The sequence below is a fragment of the Antechinus flavipes genome, chromosome 2, assembly GCF_016432865.1.
Source record: "Antechinus flavipes isolate AdamAnt ecotype Samford, QLD, Australia chromosome 2, AdamAnt_v2, whole genome shotgun sequence".
NCBI classification, from domain to species: Eukaryota; Metazoa; Chordata; class Mammalia; order Dasyuromorphia; family Dasyuridae; genus Antechinus; species Antechinus flavipes.
In genome coordinates this window covers 304,256,237-304,265,338 of record NC_067399.1, presented here as the reverse complement: position 1 = coordinate 304,265,338, position 9,102 = coordinate 304,256,237, and positions in this window count along the sequence as shown.

Below are 9,102 nucleotides of genomic sequence, written 5' to 3'. Positions count from 1 at the left end.
AATTGTATAAATATGTATACATATATTGGATTTGACATACATTTTAATGTGTTTAACATATATTGGATTACATGCCATCTAGGGGAGGGAGTTGGGGAGCAAGAGGGAAATTTGCAACAGAAGGTTTTGCAAGGTTCAATGCTGTAGAATCATCCATGCATATGTTTTGAAAATAAAAAGCTTTAATAAAAAAAATTATCAAGTAACTTCCCCTTTTAGCCCCCTAATTCTTTCTCAGTAGAATGAGAAGGATGGAACAGATGTGCAGAAAAAGTGTTGGAAATAGTATTGGACTACCTGAATTTGAATCTTATCTTTGCTATTTGCGCAAGTACTTAAAAACTCAAAAGAGATAATATTTGTTCTTTGTAAATCTAAAAGTACCATATACATTCTCTTATTATTATTATTATTAATGGTGATGATCAAAATATTTGACAACTCTGATGATCCATTTTTGCTCTAAATCCATGATCTTGAAGGTTCTTTGCCCATTAGGGAAAAAGTGAAATAAAAACACTTTAAACCTATTTGGTAATTTAAGAAAGGTACACACTTTATAAAGGCAGGGCTACTGAGAAAGTATCTTTTATTTATTCAAAGACTACCACTGGCATCTTCATTTCTCAGCTTCAAGAAGCCCTTAAAATGAACTGGAAATGTATGCAGCAATAATCAGAATTAACTAGTTTTCTTAAAAATAGGAAGCTTGGGGCAACAGGCTGAGCTCTAATATTCAATTCTGATATGACTCAGGAAGTTCAGATAAGGTTCAGATAATGACCCTATCATTTTATTATTTTGTGAACCTCCTTCCAGTGCCTTTTCCTTTTGCCAGTGGCAAACTTCCTTTTAGAGGACTGTATTTGTGAATTAAGCATCCAGCTTTTTGTTGAAGATTGGATATGGTGATAAAAATCTGGGTTAATCTTAAATAATTTCTTTACTTAACAAAAATAAATAAAATTACAAAACAGTATCATCATCACTATAATTTTGGTTAAAGACACTGAGGAAATTATAAGCAGCATTAATATTTGGCCAGGAAAATGAAAGACAGAAAAGCAAAAGTAGCTGGAAATCAGCAATGCATCATTACTGAACAGTAAATAACAAGAAAAAAAGATCATTTTTGCAAAAGATGTATGACATCCCCAAAGTGCTTACACATGACAGACAGTTCAATACAGACAAATGAAATATAATTATGACTTTGACGAGTCTTCATGACATCAGGCAATTCTTTGTAAGAAATAAAATATGAGTTTTTAAAAAGGATAAAAAAAGAATCTGGAGACAAGTCTGTGTATCATTAATGAATGAGGAACAGAAAGAGAAATACAAATCAATGCAGTAAACGAGTCTTAATGGCTCAATTGTGTGTCCACATCACCAAATCTGTGTGTGCCTGAAAGATTCCCATACAAAAGAAAGCTTTTGAATGATAAAATCCTAGAAATGAACAATTCAGAAGAATAGCAAAGGTCTTGTGGTTAATCACTGAATGTGAAGAATTGCTTCCTGTACTGTTTCTTCTTTGTGTTTTGCCCATATGGGTTATAAAGTGTCCATAGTAATGGAGTTTCACCATTCCCCAAAGGATAACATTTTATAATTTGCTTGTTTTCACCAGACTTAAAACATACTTTGGATATAAGCCAGAAGACTTCAGAATCACTACAGATTGTCAGAACAGAAGCCCCCTAAGATCAGGGGGACCCTCCTTAGTGCTGTCTCCTAGAAACTATACTCCTTCAGTTTTAAAATACAGTAGGGCTAAATTTGATCAGGTAGGTACCTGCCTTAATTCTGGCATTAATATACCAGAAAACCCAAGAAAAAAAGAACATGGGTAGCACATTTTACATATCATAGTTTGTTCAAAGTGGCAAAAGCACCATAACTATTCATAGTATTCTGTAACCCCCAAGTGTAGAATATGGCTATTCTAGCCCTGAAAAAATGAGTCCAGAGAATATATCATTCATTAAATCTAAAGGCTAATTTATTTTATTCCTGTTTTAATATATTCTTTAACTGAGAATACTTGTCTTGTCAGAAAAGTTTAGAATCTATTTGGATTGCCCTTTTTATATCATGAGTACATATGAGAGAAATTCCAGGTGCCCTTTGGAATAAGAAGCAGAAGAAATTTCCTGGACCTCTAAGGGTCTGTACTATACTACAGGGACCACCAGAAAAAAATGGTATATAGCTGTGTAGATAGCAACACTTAAAATTTTTGTCTAGACCCCACTTGTTTGACTTGATGAAACTGAGGGAATCACAGTATAGTTTGTACCCAGGACTTGATTATTTTATTAAAAGATGAATGGATGACTTCTAGTACATTCCAGCTCCTGAAGCCCTATGTAGAGAGCCTCAAGGGTCCTAAAATTAGAATAGTGGTTCAGTTTCCCTCAGAAATGAAGATTCATTTTATTTTATTTAGGAAAAATATTTTTTATTATTATTATTATTTTATCCAGTGATTGAATTTTCCCTGTGAAAATGGTCCTGGAGAAGAAGAGTAAGGTACTATTGTGAAACAGAGAGAAGGTAAAGTACCTGGATTTCTCCCTTTCTTCTTTCTCTGTAGGGGTTAGAGTTGTTAACCAATGAGTCAGGTATTTGTTCAGTGTTAAGCAAGCAATAATCATTGGTGAGCTTTATCAAATATCCCTTTTTTTTCTTTTTTTAATCTGTAAAACTTTGTATTTGGGATATAATTGTGATTTTGACTCTATATTTGGGACTGTTTAAGATTATACTACATTAAATATGTGTTTTTTCCCCCCATTCTTTCCCATATAGCACTGAGAAAGCAAGTAGAATATTCATGCCTTCCCAGAGATCTTAGAAGACTATTCTTACCTGGAAACATGGAGAATGCAGCAAAATGCATTCTTGTCTATTTGCTGAGGCCATCAAACATTTTTATACAGGGAAGATAATTTATTGAGGCTTTGGCACATGTACAGATCCCATCAGCTTACCCAACTGAAACAGACTCTCCTTGTAGAGAGATTAGGGAGATGTTTTCCAGAAAAATCACATTACTATATAAGAGAAGTATCTTGGAGAGACTGTAAGTAGAGACCATGTAAACATTCTATAATTGGCTCTTATTGGCTGGCCATCTAGTTGATAGCAGACTTTTTGATTGGCTTCATAGCCAAAACTGTTAGTATTTTCAAAGAGGTCTGAGTCAACATTGGCTATCTAGATGCTGCTTTCATGTCTGGAGGAAGCTTTTACAATATGAGGCCACATGGTAAAATGGGATGGTGTTAGAGATTCTGTCCTAAGATCATATGGCCCCCAAGAAACAGATCTGGATCGTTTGGGGATTTTTTTGCTTGTTTTGTTTTGTTTATTCTTTTCTGTTTCAGACACAGTGAGTGATGAGAAAGCAAGCCACAGGAATGCGAAGTTAGAATCCAGGCAAGGTTGACAGCCAGTACAGCCTTTTTGAGCAAGGAGCATCTTTTGGGACCCCAGTCTAGCAGAAGAACCAATCTGTCATTCAGACATCTTGCCATGACCTTGTTAGGTCCAATACTATGTAGTAACTGAACAAAGTCTTTAATCTATTCATCCAGATGAAAGTTGATATAGAGGAGAACAGAAATACTAGGGGAGAGGGTGTTGAAAATAGTTTATTTGCTTTTTTCTTGATATATTGTTTAACTCAATATCCCTTTGTTAAAGCCATTTGATATTAAATTATTAAGTATAACTACAGTGGCAGTGTCTGGTCACTAGCAAAATGGAAGGCATATAGCCAGTGGAAGATTTAGCCATAGTAGAGAAAAAAAAATCTACTATTTCAATCTACTGGTTAAGAGGAAAAGATATAACTAATAGGTTCCCCTGGTATAGCAGTTCAGAATGCACTAGTTACATATCAATCATTTACAAACTTTCTCTTATATGTAGAATACTGTAACGATACTGGGGAGATGTAAAACTTTGTTTAAAAATTATTCTTTATCCCATAGAATTTCTAGACTACTAAAAGGATTTGTGGCATACACTCAGGTAGATTTTTAAGATGAGTTAACTTTAAAAGCTCATTAGAGGAATGAGAAACAATGTGCTATCTATATGAAGTCTGTATAGGAAGATTGTTACCAATATTGGGGAAGAGAGGCTTCTTGGAGGTATTATTCAGGTTGGGCTTTAATAAATAGATTATTTCATTAGGCAATTAAGTGGCACAGTGAAGGTACTAAACCTGGAGTCAGTAAGACCTGAATTGAAATCGAGACTCAGATATTTATTAGCTTTGCGATTCTGAGCAAATCCCTCGACCTTTGTCTATCTAAGTTTCCTCAACCATAAAATGAAAATAATAATAGTACCTATCACTCATGTTAGAGTTAGGATAAAATAAGTTAATATTTGTAAAGTCCTTTTTAAATCTGAAGTCACTATAAAAATGATAGCTATGATTATTATAAAGAAGAAATTCAACTAGAAAAGTCAACCAGTCAATTTGCATATATATAATATATGTGTGTGTGTGTGTGTGTGTGTGTGTGTGTGTGTGTGTGTATGTATGTATGTATGTTTATAGAGGCATCCTAGGCATAAGAAAACAAAAGACAGGCTGGAGAGGACACGCTACCCTTGAGCATCAAAGAGTACACTAATTGAGGCAAAAAGCATGAGGAAGGTATATTGTCATCCTCTGAGTATGCTACTCTGTAGTAGCCTTTCATATTAGTTTTGTAAGAAAATTAATAGGCTAAGAATCAAATGCCTAAGTGGTAACTTATTATATACCTTATCTGTTGTGAATTTTCTGCTGTATTTTCTCCTGGCCTCTATCAAAGAAAAGATGATGCTTTTCTGAAGAATTAAAGCTTCAGGAGCCACAATCAGTTTTAATATACTCAACACTGTCTTGGTTTAAATGAAAAAACAAAAAGACATTATTGTGTGGTCAGCAATTCCATATATAATTAAACTCCACTTTTGAATAGAATGGGGTAGTATTCCTGTATAAAAGCCAATTGATGTTAAATAGTTAAATCAGAAATAGGGTGTTATTTTCTTGTCCTTAACAAATGGAGTGCACTCTTGTCTATTAAAAAAAGATAAAACCAATAGTGGTTTGGACAGTTGTATGATGTAGAGAAGACATTAGTTTTAACTGAATAAAAGAAGGGAAATCATTTTTTAAAGCTTTTTATTTTCAAACCATATGCATGGATACATTTTTCAACATTGATCCTTGCAAAACTTTGTGCTCCATTCTTCTCATCTCTCCCCTAGACGGCAAGTAATTCAATATATGCTAAACATGTTAAAATATTTATAAGTCCAATCTATGTATACATATTTATACAATTGTGCTTCACAAGAAAAATTAGATCAAAAAGGAAAAAATAGAAAGAAAACAAAATGCAAGCAAACAACAAAAAGAGAGAAAATGAAATGTTGTGACCCACACTCAGTTCCCACAGTCCTCTCTCTGGGTGTAGATGGCTCTCTTCATCACAAGATCATTGGAACTGGCTTCAATCATCTCATTGTTGAAAAGAGTCAGTCCATCAGAATTGATCTTTGTATAATATTGCTATTGCTGTTATCAAAGATCTCCTGTTCTTCTCATTTCACTTAGCATCAGTTCATCTAAGTCTCTCTGGGCCTTTCTGAGCTCTTCATGCTGGTCATTTCTTATACAACAATAATATTTCATAACATTCATATACCATAACTTATTCAGCCATTCTCCAACTGATGGGCATCCACTTAGTTTCCAGTTTCTTGCCTCTACAAAAAGAGCTGCCACAAACATTTTGAAACATACAGGTCTCTTTCCCTCCTTTAAGCCCAGTAGAAACACTGCTGAATCAAAGGGTATGCACAGTTTGAAGGCCCTTTGGGTTTATCTCCAAATTGTTCTCCATAATGGTTGGATCCATTCACAATTCCACCAAAGATGTATTAATGTCTCAGTTTTCCCACATCCTCTTCAACATCCATCATTATCTTTTTCTGTCATCTTAGCCAGTCTGAGAATTATGTGGTCAGAGTTGTCTTAATTTGAATTTCTCTGATCAATAGTGATTTAGAGCACCTTTTCATATGACTAGAAATAGTTTCAATTTCTTCATTTGAAAATTGTCTGTTCATATCCTTTGACTATTTATCAATTGGAGAATGGCTTCAAGGGAAATCATCTTAACAAAAGACAAATAAGGAAACCACCAATGTGTAAACTGGTCATGTTATACATGTTTCTTGTAGGTGGAGGGAAATTCACATAATGACATCAATTTCCTGATACTGATAATTTCAATATAAATATATACAACATATACACATGTATGTACATACATGCATACACACATGTAATTGGGATTACATCTCATGGGCAAGGAAATGCCAGGTCAGATAGGGCACATATGCAACATTTTCCAAGACAATACTACCATAAACAACTTGAGGATTGCTAGCACTCTGCAATGGATTCGAAGACAATGATTAATTGCAACTGTAAGAGGTAACTCTGTTTCTCGTGATACTGAGATATCATTGAGATTCCCTGTACATACAAGTCCCAGAATCCAGTTCATCTACACACAAATAATTACATTTTGCAACAGTCTTCTGCTTTCTTTTCAAACTCTGAGTATTTTTGGCATGGATCACTATATACCTACTCTTATGAGTAAAAGGCAACCCATATCAAGCTCTATGGATTGAAAATCAATAATGTCATTTCCACAGATGAAGATCAATACTTTATATGAATATAGAAAGCTACAGAAACATAACTCAATGTTATATACATTTTAATGAGAATTCAAAAGTGTAAAGGTATTCTTAAGTATTGGTTGAACATGTACTGTGGATTAAATCTATTTTTGGTTCATGTCAAGTCAGTGCTATCAAATTAATACTTTAAATATATGTTGCTGTTGGATATTTAATCTTAAGGTTATACAAAAATATATTCACTTGAAATTAGATGTAACCTGTAGACCTCATGGGATAATTCAACTTGTTTAATCTAATCCTGTTAATACTCAAATTAACCCTGTCTTTCCTCACTCTAAGCCATGTCTTGCTTACCCTAAGCTGGACCCAAATTGTCCCAATTTAATCATATTAGGCATTGAGACAGCTCTTGAAAATATGACTGGATTTCCAGAGTAAGGTTTCACTGATTGGGAAACTATCACTCCTGTCCCCATGGTATACAAGAGCCTTAGTTCTTATAGGAGCTACACTGTTCCTTAGCCCCAATAGAATAATATTATTTTCTTTTCCAGGACATGTTTCCAGAGGTTATAAGAGGTGAGTAGAACGGTTTCTAATTCATATGCTATGTCCAAATTAAAACACGTGTCATATCTGACTTAAATTCAGAATTCTGAAATTTATACCCCTGGATTGCTTTTGGATCATTTTATGCAACTAAGTAAAATCTTTGAAAAAATTATTGGAAGTGACATGTTTTGGTGGTCTCATTTATTACATATCTTAAATTTGGGAGATTGGTTCATTTAGAAGTGACCTAACACATATCTAATGATTTGTTCATTTAACTGTCCACAGTTTCAGAGACCATGTAAACTTTTTAAAATCTTTTTTTAAAATTATTAGAATAACAGCATTAGAAAGAAAACAATAAATACAGTTAGATGCACTCATTTTGCTAGGTTTATCTGGATATATCAGATATACTGAAGACCCCTAATTGAAGATGGACACTATTAGTTAAACAAAATAAAAGAAACAAAAAAATTTAGAGCACATGTCAACCCAAGCATATAATCTATGAATTTGGGGTAGTAGAGTTTATGAGGTTTTCATTCTGATACATTCAAAGAACATTTCTACTAAAATATTGTCTTATTTTGCAACAACATAGTAAAGGATGGGTAACTATTTTGCGACAACATAGTAAAAGATGGGTAACTATGCAATGCCTCAAATGAAATTTTGAACTATGAAATTTTGAAGAAAGAGTTTCATTCTTCTGAATATCTATATTAGTTGATGACTAAAGCCACAGTTTATTCTATAAAGACGAAGGGATAGCTCTAGGAAATGAGTCTGCCCATGGGGAGTCTATCATCTGATAAATCAGTAAGCCCTGAATTACTCTAACCTTTGCTCTATTGACATATAGTTTATATGCAACTTGCTGATATTAAAAGGGTACCATGTCTAATTAAATGATTGATTGGACAAGTAAATTTGGTGTTTTGTTGTTGGGTGATGGGGAGAATTGCGATATATATTCTCTATTTTATTATTAGTAAGGAACATAGTTAAAGATACTTTTGAAAACCATAATTTGTATAGTTTCACAAATAACTACCTCATTTGATCCTTATAGAAATTCCTGGGAATATTATTTCGATTATACAGGCAAAGCCAAGTCAAACAAAACTTAAGTGATTTATCTAGTTCACATGGTTTGTAAGTGTTCAAGACTGCATTTAAATTCAGGTTTTCCCGATTCAAAGTCCAATGTTCTACTTCATTGCTTCCTTTTGGCCAAGTTTCTGGGTTGCATTGTTCTTATTAATTATTTTGAATATTTTTTCACATAGGTGTTATTAATTTTACCATTCTTCTTTAAAGCTTAGCCACTTCTCTACCAAAGAATGTTTTTTTGTCCAATATAAAATCCTTAAAGGAGATATTTGATATAAAGACTTTTCCCCTAGTTTTATCTTATGTTAATTTCTTTTGTACAAAAGTGTTTGATTTTCCTATAATCAAAATTGTCTACTTTATCTTTAATAATTACTTCTATCCCTTATTTGGTAAAGTATTAATTCCCTATCCATAATTCTGAAAATATCTGCAATTTATTCTGTTCTAATTTAAACGGTATTACTTATACTATTTCAGTCATATCAATTTTGAATTTATTGTGAGGTACAAAATGTTAGTCTAAAACCCAATTTCCATGTATTATCTTCACATTTTTACATCAGTTCTTGTTATATAATTACTTATTCCCTAATTAATTTATGTTTTCTGGTTTGTTGAACACTGAATCATAGAATTCCAATTATTTCTGATTCTTCCTTTTTTAGTTCATTCTTTGGTTTTGATGACTTCTATTTCATA